The following is a 12476-nucleotide window of genomic DNA, read 5'->3' on the forward strand; positions in this document are numbered from 1 at the left end:
CTCCGGTTTCGGTGGACAATGTCTATTTCCATGCATAACAACACTCAGACAAAGTGACTAAAGCTTTGGAGCACTGTGAAAGCCACACAAGCTCAATTTAATGAACCAAAATCACCTTCAAATACCATTCCCTGACATCGGCAAGCAACGGGAGTAGACGTCCTTTCGTGAGCCTTGAAGTATGGGAGGAAAACTAGGAAATAAAGGGTGAGAAAAGTCGCAGGGGATAAAGACAGAAAAGAAGTATGTGAGTGTATGTGTGCGTCTTTGCTTATGTGTCCTTTGGAGCATCCCCGGGCTTCTTGTCTCTACAGCCGAAGCCAATCGGCTCTGCACTGTGAGCCTACATGGTTTTAGCCAGGGCCAGCACAGACAGACAGCTGCTATTAAACCCTGATTGTTTCAGGTTCACAGGGTGTGAAAGGGTCTGATTGAGGGGCTGTGATCCCAGTGAGGGTGGTCTTTCTCCCCCTCTCTCCCTCTTTCTGGTAGGTGGGACGAGGGCGTTGTGGAGGAGAAGGAGGAGTGTTGGGGGGGGGATTGCAGGCATCACGTGACACATGTTTCTTGCTGAGCGGACCAAAATGGAATCTGGACAAAAACACACCACTTGTTGCTGCCTGCCTCTGGGTATGTGTGTGTGTCACGTGACCAACGGATGTTAGTGCCAACACAGCAATTAAACATGTTGTCCACATCATTAATTCCAGAGAGGACTAAAAAAAGAGTCAATTTGGGGGTGTTTCATATTCTAGGCTCTGCTCTTATAGACAGCAGCTCCGATTAATCCTGCTTCTTATGGTGTTTCTGGGCTCAAAGTAAAACATCCATTGCACCAAATTCAACTATATTCAGCCTGATACAGACTTATCACTAGTCTGATATGGCTGTGATAAGGAGGATCAGTCCTCTCCTGTGACTGGCTATAGGAGGACAGTTGCTTCCTGTATGGTCTATTTGTTTAAGAACATTGCTATTAAGGAGCCTTTTGGTCTTAACACACTTGATAAAGACGAGGAGGGCGAGGAAGCTCCCCTGCAGAGCTTTTCACACGTGGCCAAAGGACAAGTGCACTTTTCTCCCTTGAAATTCTCCCCCGTCACAACCATGAGAAGGACCCAAGTGCACAAAATGTAGCTCTCAGCACGCAAAGCTCAGTAAACTTGCAGTAACAATGTCAATAACTTAAAAATATCACAGTCTGACCACAGATTTTAAAAGATATCCGTAATTTGGTAACTTACATAAAATCCACAATTTCACTTTGAACTTGCCCAATACAGTGAATATTATAAACTGTGTTTCCTATCATGTTTTTTGGAGATCTACCCTTCATGACTTACTAATACACTCACTGTGTGTGAGTGTGTGTCTGTGTAAATACTCTTTAGGAAGGATGTGCATTTGTGTGCTCAACACTTCTCACTGTCACTTTGGAATAAATAGGTGTTTGGCTCTTCCATTGAGTCCAGTGTTGACTCTCTTCAACCCAGGGCCACTACATGAAGACAAGCAGCCTAATCTTCCCACATTAACAGCCACAGCCGCCTCTTACGGAGATAATTAGATTCAATAATAATAATCAGATTGGCTCAATAATCAGCCAGCACATTTTGAGGAGCTCAGAACCAATCAAACATTTACTAGTCAGCTGACGAGACATTTACGGGAGTTTTCTGAATCCTGAAGCTCACGCTGTGTTTACGGACGCCGTTGTTTTGTGGGTGTCCTGACAGAAACTCACATTTGGAAAAGATATTGGCACCTCAACTATGTCAGGTTACAAGAAGCAGCTGTTCTCGGGTGGCCCAGCAACCCTCATCTGTGCCAGATGATTTGAAACTGTGCTGGCAGTCAGACTGCTAAGAGAAGAGCTTTGCAGAGACATGAAGGCACGAAGGAATACAGATCTCTGAGCTCTGTAGTTTGAAAAAACAAAGTTCATACCTCCACAGGAACAGAAAACAGGGTGCTATTTTTCTGAAGAAGAACCAATTTGGTGAATCCACCAAAACTCGTGTATCACTTTTACATATTCGGTCAGTTAACAGGCATATTGTGCAACTAAATTACTGAAATTTGGAGTGTGCAGGAAATGGGAAAACAGTGGTATTCATGTAGGTGATTGCTCCAGATGCGTAAAAATCCTGCACCATCACCTGAAGAGATGCAGCCAAAAGAGGCCTCATTGTCCCACCTCTAATAACACATATGCATTTCATTTCCACTTCAGCAAGTAGACCACCAAAGAAATAAACAATTATAAAGCCCAATAACAACCACACAGCTTCCCAAACTTGAACAAACGTGTTACTTTTAGCTCGTTATTCATCAACAGTTCTGATTTCCAAAAGCGAAGTTGAGTCACCAGCACCTCTTACCTCAGGTTAATGCGGGAAGATTCAGCATGAAACTTTCGGACCGGATTCCCAGAGTCCTTGGAAGGAGCTCAGTGGCTCCACGGACTGGGAAAGTCTGGGTTTCCAGTAAAAGCGTCTCGTCGCTCTCTTTCTCTCGACTTTGTGGCGGACGCACACGGATGGAGGAGACCGACTTCTTCACGCACGCACACACGCACGCACCAAGACTTTATCCTGCTTCAGACGCGTTCTCCCATAGCGTTTTTTCCCCCCTCGAAATTACTTTACGGGAACAAAATCGAGCCCCATATTCGGATATGGAGTCCCGCAAAGAGCCCTGGAGTTGGCTGCACAGGCAATGCGGGAATGCGCACCCCTTCTCCTCCTCCCTCCCCCCTCCCTCCCTTTCTCCACAGTCTGTGGACCACCCCGAAACAGGAAGTTCACTTTTTGTTTTTCTTAAAAAAAAAAAAAAAAAAAAAAAAAAGAGCCACGCTGCTTTTTCAGATTTCCCTCAGAGTTACCATGCATCACTTTATCCAGCTCCACTGCTGGATTCTCTACTTGGACTTTTCTTTTTGTGAAGGCTTTTTTGCAGAGCTCCAGTCAGTTATATAAAGACACTGCAGCATGCATATGTTTAACAAATGCTTGGACGTGCCTGTGTCTATATAAAGTGCGTCTCTATGAAGTAATTAGAATAATCTATCTATAAACGCCTTTGTTTACTTTCATAGTGTAACTTCATAGCAGCTTCTCGGACAGCGTGTGTGGCTGACTGTGTGTGTGTGTGTGTGTGTGTGTGTGTGTGGGGATGCTGCAGATTGCTGCTCCTTGCCACTAAAACCCACCACAAAACCAGACGTGGAATTCAATCTGGATCGGGATCAGGACTACAAGTGAACAGCACTTTATGTGTTTTAATACAAGCACATACATTATAAAACATACAATAAAATTATAAATAATATAATACCACCTGAATAGAACCTGGTGTCTCACTAAATACATTAGTGTTGTTAAGTGTCTTAACACGGGGTATGATCATTATGACACAACAGCACAGGTACGTTTCTGTGCGTCTGGGTATAAAATGAAATTGTAAAGTCTGCTGAATTGCTGACATAGTCTAAATAATGTCAACATGTGCCCTCTCTGAATTTAATATACAATCAACTGAAGCGACTTCAGTTCACGTGTACCCCTCAGTAACAATTAAAAAAATAACAATAGTTTTTTTCTTGGTTATTCAGGGTAATACACACACATCAACAGTTTTTATGCATGGTAAACTGTACCACAGAGGCAAGATGAATACATATAACTGCAATGTGGGAGAGCTGACACACTAGAGGAGTAATATTTACAAATATTATATTCATATATAATCATATGAATGTATTCTAAAAAACTAGGTGTGACTTGTTGAGTTTACATTCATTTTGTATTTATACATTCCACTGTTAGTGTTAAACACTATTAAATGGATTGTTGAAATACATGTGTGAGCAACTAAAGCAAAATGCTATTATTTTTTAAAGTCATATATATATCTTATTTTTGAGACCTGGTATATTTAGTAAACCGTAGAGGTACAGTGGCACATGCTACCTCAAGCAGGGTGAGTATGATGAATGTTGCGGTCAGACAGTGCAGTCTCTATGAAATAGGTAAGTTATTGTTACCACTTGTTTGTGTGAGAATTAGAAAATAAGATTTCTACAAGCATGGAGACGTTTTAGTTTAAAGCAACATCGAGTCAAAGTCTGAACAGTTGGTGACCTGAACTAAGGGAGTCCATTGAGAACATACGGCCAGTGGTTAAATCAGATTTTGTCAATGAGAGTCGTGGGCCTTAGTCCCAATATAGCTGCTGCTGTAGCAGCCAAGCTGGGTGTTTTTGAATGTAAACCAGCCCACAGATGCTGCAGCCATATGCTTTGACTGACTGGGCAGGTAATCCAACACAGGCTCAACTCTAGATTATCAATGAGGTGGGATTACAAAGGTTAAGCAACAAATCTAGTGAGTGCAAGTATAGATGGTTTTATTTATCTTACCGGATTGTGCAAGTATTTTTAGTATTTTAATTTATTAATTAGAATGATCCTTTCTGATATTATATTTACGCAAAAACACTGACAACTGATTGCCTCGATATAATCACAATGATAGTTTAGAAATTTGATTTTGATTATATAGTGATACTTTTCAGTATCCTTATGTTCACTTTAGACCATTAATGTATAATAAAGTGCATCTATACTTATATATACACTCAATGAAGCAGACTTTTTCAGCAAACATTATAGGTCACAAAGTCTGGGATGAAGGGGGCGCAGAGTTGAGTGAGTCCTACCATTCTCTGCAGGTTTGTTAATATAAACAACTCCTTTCGTAATGCAATTATTTGCTCTATTTTAATACTGACTGCTAAAAGGTAAAAGCACAAGAATGTCTCAAAATTCAAATACAAACTAAAACGGTAGAAGCTTAAACATTTCAAGCAGTAATGTTGCTGAGTTTGATATGTTCTTTTTTTTTTATATTAAACACATGCCTTAAAGAAGCATGGTAAGGAAAGCTGATTGAGACAGAAATATAAGTTACAGATGTCGACTTCAAAGCTCACTAAGGGCTTACAATACAAATGGATTACAGACAGGGTAAGTAATGCTGTAGGTAAGTCAGAGCAAACACCCTGCTATTCAGTTCAAGTGAACTTGAGCCCTGGGAGCCGTAAATGAGATTTTGCTTCACTGCTTGTCACTTTTTTTTCTTGAATTCTTGCCTAAGCACGTTATCACAAACTCATTTGCCGTCCTCAATCACTAGAAAAGCATTAGGTTGTAGTCGAATTTACTGTGATTTCCACCAATCACAACATCAAAAGTACATGGTGGGTTTAATGCAGTAGTGGACAAGGGTCAGCTTGAGAAAATGTATTGTTGTCTGTGAGTGACAGATGTCAGAACATATAGTGCATTGCAGAATGCTGTGTACGCCGCAGACCAGTCAGACCCTGCTGCCCCCTGTCTACCACAACATTAAAACAAATACAGGAATTTATGAGTATTTATATCACTAGGTGAGGCAGTTCCGGGTTTTTGCAGAATGCATAAAACATGAAGTTTAAACTGTGCTTTATAGCTTATTACAATAAAAACAAAACTAATTGGTCTTACTGAAAGTTGAAGAAAGTCTTCAGTGGGTGGAGAGTGAATGAGTATCCAGATTTAGAGTATTTAAGGCCACTGGAGGATACACAGGAGCTTGCATGTTAGCCAAGTGAGAAGGAGAGAAAGCATCTGTCACTACCACTTGGGGCAGCTGGACACCATTCCCTCGTGCTGCAAAATCCACAAAATCTTTTACAGGATTTGTTTTTCCATTGCAGATGGTCTTTTGCACATGTTTTCCTCTCATTGGTCCAGGGTCCCAGGCTGACAGCGCCGCAGCTCTGCAAGTGCCACATATAAGGCTGCTCTGTGCCCGAACTTTCACCATACTTACACAATGAAGCGAAGACAGGAGAGATACATGAAGGAAGATCAGGTCTTCATGAATGCTGTCATTAGCGGGTTGCACATGTAGGTAAGCGTTGCAAAGAGATTCTATTTTTTTCTTTTTTCATTTATAAAGTAAGAAAACACACATTGCATGTAGCGAAAGTGTAATGCATGCACCAGTCGAAATGTTTTACAGTCACACTTAATAGCTGCAGCATTTGTGAGGCACATGCTGTACAGTAGTTCCACTGGAGTATTGTGATATGCAGTCACTATTATTTCTGCTATATGCATTGAGTTGGATGACAACAACCTTTTTCAGTTGAAATAAAACTATGTCAACAATTTATTTACTCGATGCAATTATCAATAATATCACATTACATGCAGTCACATGTGAATGCATGTCCAGTATAGTGCAAGCCTAAATACTCCAGCATATTCTGTAGAGAAATTACTCTGTGCATAAAGGCTCACGATAGTTACAGATACCTGAAATGAACACACGTAATGTATTTAACATGTAACACATTCATTTGAAAAATGACATTACTTAAGAAATGCATATTTACCCTTAATGAAAATGAATGGAATTAGTCTCACAATCGACAAATATTATTGCCCAAACAAATATTATTAATGACAAAAAAATCTGTATTGTAATGAAATTGAAGTCAGACCTTTTGTGCTCTTTTGCTCCTTTCAAATTACCATGTTTCTCTTTAATGTTGGTGTTGAGGACTTGCAACTCATGGATTGGAAACATTTCTTTCTATGGCACTCTACTCTAATGTTTTCTCCATGGCTTAGATGTTTTGCTTGCCTTGTACCTCACTTGTAAATGTACATATAAATGTACTTTGTTTACTAGAAACAAAGATCTACTTAATGATGAATAAAAACGATTAAGTGGGCAGCAAGACTTTTTATGGACTTTCAGTGAAGTGATTGTTTGTTTTACAGCATTATCTGATAGTAGTACTACTTGTTGGCTAGCCTTCAATGTGTGTAATCCACAGTAATGTTTTGAATGGATTATGTACAATGGACTGTAAGACAATTTACACAAGGTGCTGAGTAAGGACATTTTATCATTTAAAAGGCATGTAGCTAAACGTTCATGTTTTAGGACTGTAGGTTTCCAATTGTTATTGTATTTTAAATCCCAGCAATGCTAAACAAATGTGACAAATGTGTATTTTTATCACAGTATATTGTTAATACACAGGAGTTTTACTTTTTCATTTATAAAACTGTATATATGGGGGGAGTGTGTGGCATGTTTTAGATGTAAAATAAATGGTAACAATCAAAATCAGACATTTTGCGTGCATTAATCCTTTTTGACTTTTTTGAGTCACAGTCACCAGAGGGCAGCATAATACAAGCTTAAGAATAGGTTGAGCCAAAACAACAGGAAAACAATACTGTGTCTAGTTGCAGCAAATAACTTGCACTTATTTTACATCAGAAAGCTGAGTGAAGAGGAACATTCTTCCAGTCACATAAATGGCACATACATATCCCTAATTTGCTTAATATAGTCATAATTTATTAAATTGTTTTCTATTCCATTGTATCACCTTGAAGTTGCTTATTCTTTTTACTCATATTGAATTGCTTTCAGACATATCCTATATGTCTGTTGTTTTTGTTGTTTTGTCAGGTCCATGCTGAAGACAAGCAACTTCCGATTGTTGGATGGATTCCACATCTGAGCAAGTACACTTCTGGTACAGTCCTGGATGAGGTAACTGTAAAGTACGGTTTTACAAAATGCCAACCCCAAACATGCAGCAGTAAACTAGTTTTTAGAGAGGGCCTAATTTGTCAAAATGTTGTACAGATTTTGAAGCAAACTTTTGCACATATTTCATCTGTATGAAGTTATATGAACATTTCTATACCTACGTTCAAGTCAAGTGTAAGTTTGTTTGTACGGTAAAGATGCTTACTTACTTACTTTCTATCAGTTTAAATAAACCTATGACCTTTTCCGTGTTATCCTTTGTTCTATATTGCATGGTATTAAAAGATAAAACGTTGTAAAATTAATGACCTGTGCTGAATGAGTAATGCTTTACAGTCACAAACCATACATTATCAATCATGACAATTCAATCAGGACTGGCAAAAGAACATTCATTAACATAAATAAGTAAATAATAAACTGATTCATTTTTGTATTTAATCTTGTCTAAGATATGATCACAATTTACGTTAACATAACATTAGAAACTGACATATAGTAACCTGATTGACTCGACTGTGTTGAGTCTTCCTTGACAGAATTAGGTCCTCACAGGAAATTGTGTGTGGTAAGACCTGAATGGGGGTTAAGGTGGAACAACAAGGACTGTGACATTAATTCCCTGAGCTGTACTGATGCAAGCTCCTGCTGGATCATGAGCTATTTAAAGCCTGTCGCCCCTGTCCTAATTATGACACTTCCTTGCCTGTTTTTAAAAATACAAATTTTACTAACAAAAATAAGTTTTTATTCTAACTAAAGATCTCAAAGTCACAGCCTGTTTATACATTTCAGTTTTTGTTTTATTGTTTTATATTAATTACCAGAGTCTCAGTTTTTTTTTCTAGCCAATGTGTGCACAAGATAGACAAATCTTACTTTGGCTCCCTCTCATGGCAATACCAAAAATACCTTCTGACTCTCACAGCCCACTCCCATGCACAGGTCCTGTCCACAAATATTGAATTAAATGGGCTAAAAGCAATAGAGAGTATAAGCGTCATAGTTTCCTAAACCTTTATCAGAATGATCTAATACGTACTGTAGGCCTACTCACTTTAAAAATGTAATTTCATCTATTTTTTTGCATTCTGTTATTTTGGTAAGTTGCTACATTTTGTAATTTGCCTTAGATGTTATTGGCTTCAAATAATGAACCGACAAAGAATTATCCTGGCTCCCCTCAGCTCCTCAGCGTTTTACCATCTATCAGTTAAATGCTTTTTAATAAGGGTGCATTGGTATAGAATTATTTTCGAGTGTAATGTTTAGCTATTTTCAGAGAAAGATACATATTAAAAGGTGTACTACTTTTCCAGCACCAAACATCAAACAAAGATTAAGTCAGAAATTAGTTTGAGAGCATTTGGCAGCTTAAATGTAAATATTTCCTATCAGAACTGGTGGAGACCAAAATAGAGTCAAAAGTACAAGAGTACAATACCTGGACTCAGGTGGGGAAAAAGCACAACTTTAGTAAATGATAATGTTAACAAAATTGTGGCCAGACATGTTAATTGTATCAAGTAACAACCCTGTTCAGACATTTGTCACTCGACACTCGAAATACAAAAGACGCTTGCTGAACTGCAATTTGCAACTTCCAAAGGGCTGTAAACTAACAGCAAGAGTTCCCAGGTAGATTGCTAAAACATGGCACCAATTCTTGTGGTACTTGCCTAAGCTTTGCAACCCACTAACTCATGCCAGCCAATTGAGATGCTAAGACAATGTTTGCACAATTGGTTAGATTTCTGGGGTGTGGCTGGGACTATTTGGCCTGTAAATCAACTTCCTTTGACAGTCCTTGGACTAAGTTTGGGCTAAAGATATCACTCAAACACAGTCAAGTTTCCTTGGAGTGATATAAACATGCCATTCCTCAGTCATCATTGGACCAAGTGATTTTTATATGTAGATTGTTGGGGCCATATCCTAAATTGGGAAACTCCTGATAGATGTTTCTGGTGCTCTTGTCCATCAACTTGTACCTTCAGTTTTACATGGTAATATAAAGTTGAAGTTCCACAGAGTCTGGGAGAGACCCTCAAACAAGGTATGTATGTCCAGCAAACAGTCTTGTTTGCTTGTGGTGTGTTAATGCTCAGACAACATTCTTAAGATTCATCTACTACTTCTCAACGAAGACTGTTTGTACTTACTAATTGCTTGTGGTACAGAAATCCACATATTGTAAACACACCAGGAACACAGCAAAATGTCGTAGACAGTCCTCAGGCATACCCTTTTCAGTGGAAACCTAATTTATGCAGCATTGTCCTGGAATTCTGTCTTGAATGGGTGACCCTGTATTTCCTGGGGAACTAAGTTGTAATTCTGTCATTAATATATTTGTTGCTATTTCCATCTTATTAGACCCATATGGTGCCAAAGATCGTCTGTAGTGTGGAACTATCTCTTGAAGCTGGATGACCTTTCGCAGTCAAACGGGCAAGCTATCGGGTAAGTGCTGTTAGCTAAAGTAGCGTAAAGCTGTATCCAGACGGCAGGTACAAAAGATGGCAGAATGATTGTGCTGCATTAAAATGTGCATATTTAGATACATTTATAAAATAGACTCAGGTGCCAACTCTTGCTTGGCTCAGGCTTAGGATTGACCAAGGATTCCTAGCACCCTGTTTCTTTTAGGCTGGAGAAAAGTTGGAGTTTCACTGTAGACAGGTATTCCAAAATGTGCTCAATTGTACACATTCAGTAGTTTGATCAAAGACCTAAAATTGGAAGCGAGATAGTTGGGACCTTTCTGATAAGACAAAAGTAGCATTTTAGGGAGCTGCTGCACCTTTAGTCTTAAGGTAAGGTGTTCAGGTTCACAGAATACAAGACCTGTGAGCAGGTCTTACAAAAACAATAGCATCTTTGACCTCTAAATTGTTCAAAGCATTACAAAGGTCTCGCTTCTCACTAGTCACTCTGGACAATGACTTCGCCTAAAGGACTCTGTGAACTTGAGAGGACAAATATTTGTGAGGCCACCTTGCAGAGCAATGTTGCGTTGACTTTATCAGAACCTCTTGATTCTCTTCTGTTAATCTTGCCAACTCATCTCCCTTTTTTATGAGCACACAAAGATCTCACTTACATAAGGAAGAGCGCAGACAACAGTCCGATTACATTTCTAGCAACAAGCAGAGGTTTGGAAGTCAAATGTACTACCTAATAACTATCAAAACATGTTTAAATTGAAGATGCCACTTTAGTGCCAGATGAACTACTCTTACATCAATATGCTCATGACATTTAGGGTTACATTTGCTGCTGTTAGTACAAGGGTTTAACCCTATCCCTTCCCTTTCTCATTTTAAAATCAGCTTTGGGTCAGTGTTGATGTGGTTCTGATTAGTTTTCCAAATCATAAACTGTTTAAGATACTGTTGTACTGTGTGTAAACCGGTCTTTAGACTTGTTCAGTCATCAAGAGATGTTTGATATTAAGGGGAACTTCATGTTCACTGTTACAGCTGTTATCTTCAGCCTTGTTGCCAGGAGTTTTCAGTGGTCAGTGAGTCCACACAACGAGTCTAGTGCCCTCTGCTGACCAAATTGCAGTTAGCCACAACAGCAACCACTATTACTGGATTCATATTCCTCTTTTTGCTGCCACATTGGGAATAGGATAAGCAGGAAGCAGCACTGATTTGTTGTTCAGGACACCTCAGGCAAAAGTTTCTCCAGATACGATATTTTGGTTACTCTGGACCCCCAAGATTCCACAGACAGGTTTTCCTTTCATTAAATTACTTTTTGCACAAGATAGAAACTGATACCTGGGGGGGGGGGTTTGTTTGTTGTATAGTCCCTCAGCCCCTGCGCTCAAATATTTTTTGTGCTGGTCTTCAGTAGTTAAGTAGCTTGGATTTTGGATCTTGGAAGTAAACGTGACCAAGTAAATAACGTGATGGCGGTTAAGCAGGAGTCACTTTAATTGGATTTTTTTGTAGTAAATGAGTGATCCTTGGCTTTATTACTTGAACAACGCCACCAAGTGGCAAAAAGTAAGACGTTTGCGTACGATGAAGACTTCTGTTAACATTGTCAGGACAATACAAATATACTTTGCTATAGTGTCTTGATAATTAGGTCACCTAATATAAAAAAATACAATAATCTTTCAAACTGTAAATAATAATTTGATATTTAAGAACTAATAGCCCAATACCGATTAATGTTAAATGTATGGTTTCCTTATCTCATAATGCTGACAAATATTAAGAAGTTGTGTTAAAAGATGTTTGAAAGAAAGTAGATTTAAGATTTTTCAGCAGATGAAACCATGAATTTCTTCTTTCTAAAATGGGTTTTAATACATATTTAATTAAACTAGGATATACATTTTGTTAAATTCAGTGAAATTAAACTATACTCTTTTTGACCATCATTTTTATTTAATTTTACAATGTATGATGAGTGTGATTTGACAGACTTTGTTTGAGAAATTGAGAAAAAAAAATCTTTAGGAATTACTATATTTGTTTATATCATTTTGAATGTCCTTCTTTTTACAACCTAATGTATCTAATAATGACCTTTTTTACAAAAAGTCAAAAGTAAAACTTTACTTTAGTTTACATGCAGGATGTTGCTCTGTAAAAGGCACCTCTGATGTAACACATAGAGATAAAACAGGTAACTGGGTCTGTCGTAATGGGATCATCCTGTGGATTTAAAACTAATTTGAAGTGCTGTGTACGTTGGCGTAAGAATGCAGACGACATTGCAGATCTAGGTCCTTCGACAGGGTTCTTGACATAAAACTGGGGTTTAGTTTTATGTTTTATGTTTCATAGACTTAATATATAATGGACATGTACTCTATTTGATCAGTGACTGATTTAA

General features: G+C 38.5%; 1 protein-coding gene across 1 annotated transcript in view; it reads right to left on the reverse strand.

Annotated features, from left to right (window-relative positions):
- gli1 (GLI family zinc finger 1) overlaps positions 1-2727 on the reverse strand; it is a 43405-nt gene extending 40678 nt beyond the window's left edge. Inside the window, exon 1 of the mRNA XM_026348946.1 lies at positions 2382-2727. The gene's annotated coding sequence lies outside the window, so the exon portion shown is untranslated. The remainder of the gene's footprint in view (positions 1-2381) is intronic.
- Positions 2728-12476: the final 9749 nt, after the last annotated feature.

This window comes from Anabas testudineus, chromosome 5 (assembly GCF_900324465.2).
Source record: "Anabas testudineus chromosome 5, fAnaTes1.2, whole genome shotgun sequence".
NCBI classification, from domain to species: domain Eukaryota; kingdom Metazoa; phylum Chordata; class Actinopteri; order Anabantiformes; family Anabantidae; genus Anabas; species Anabas testudineus.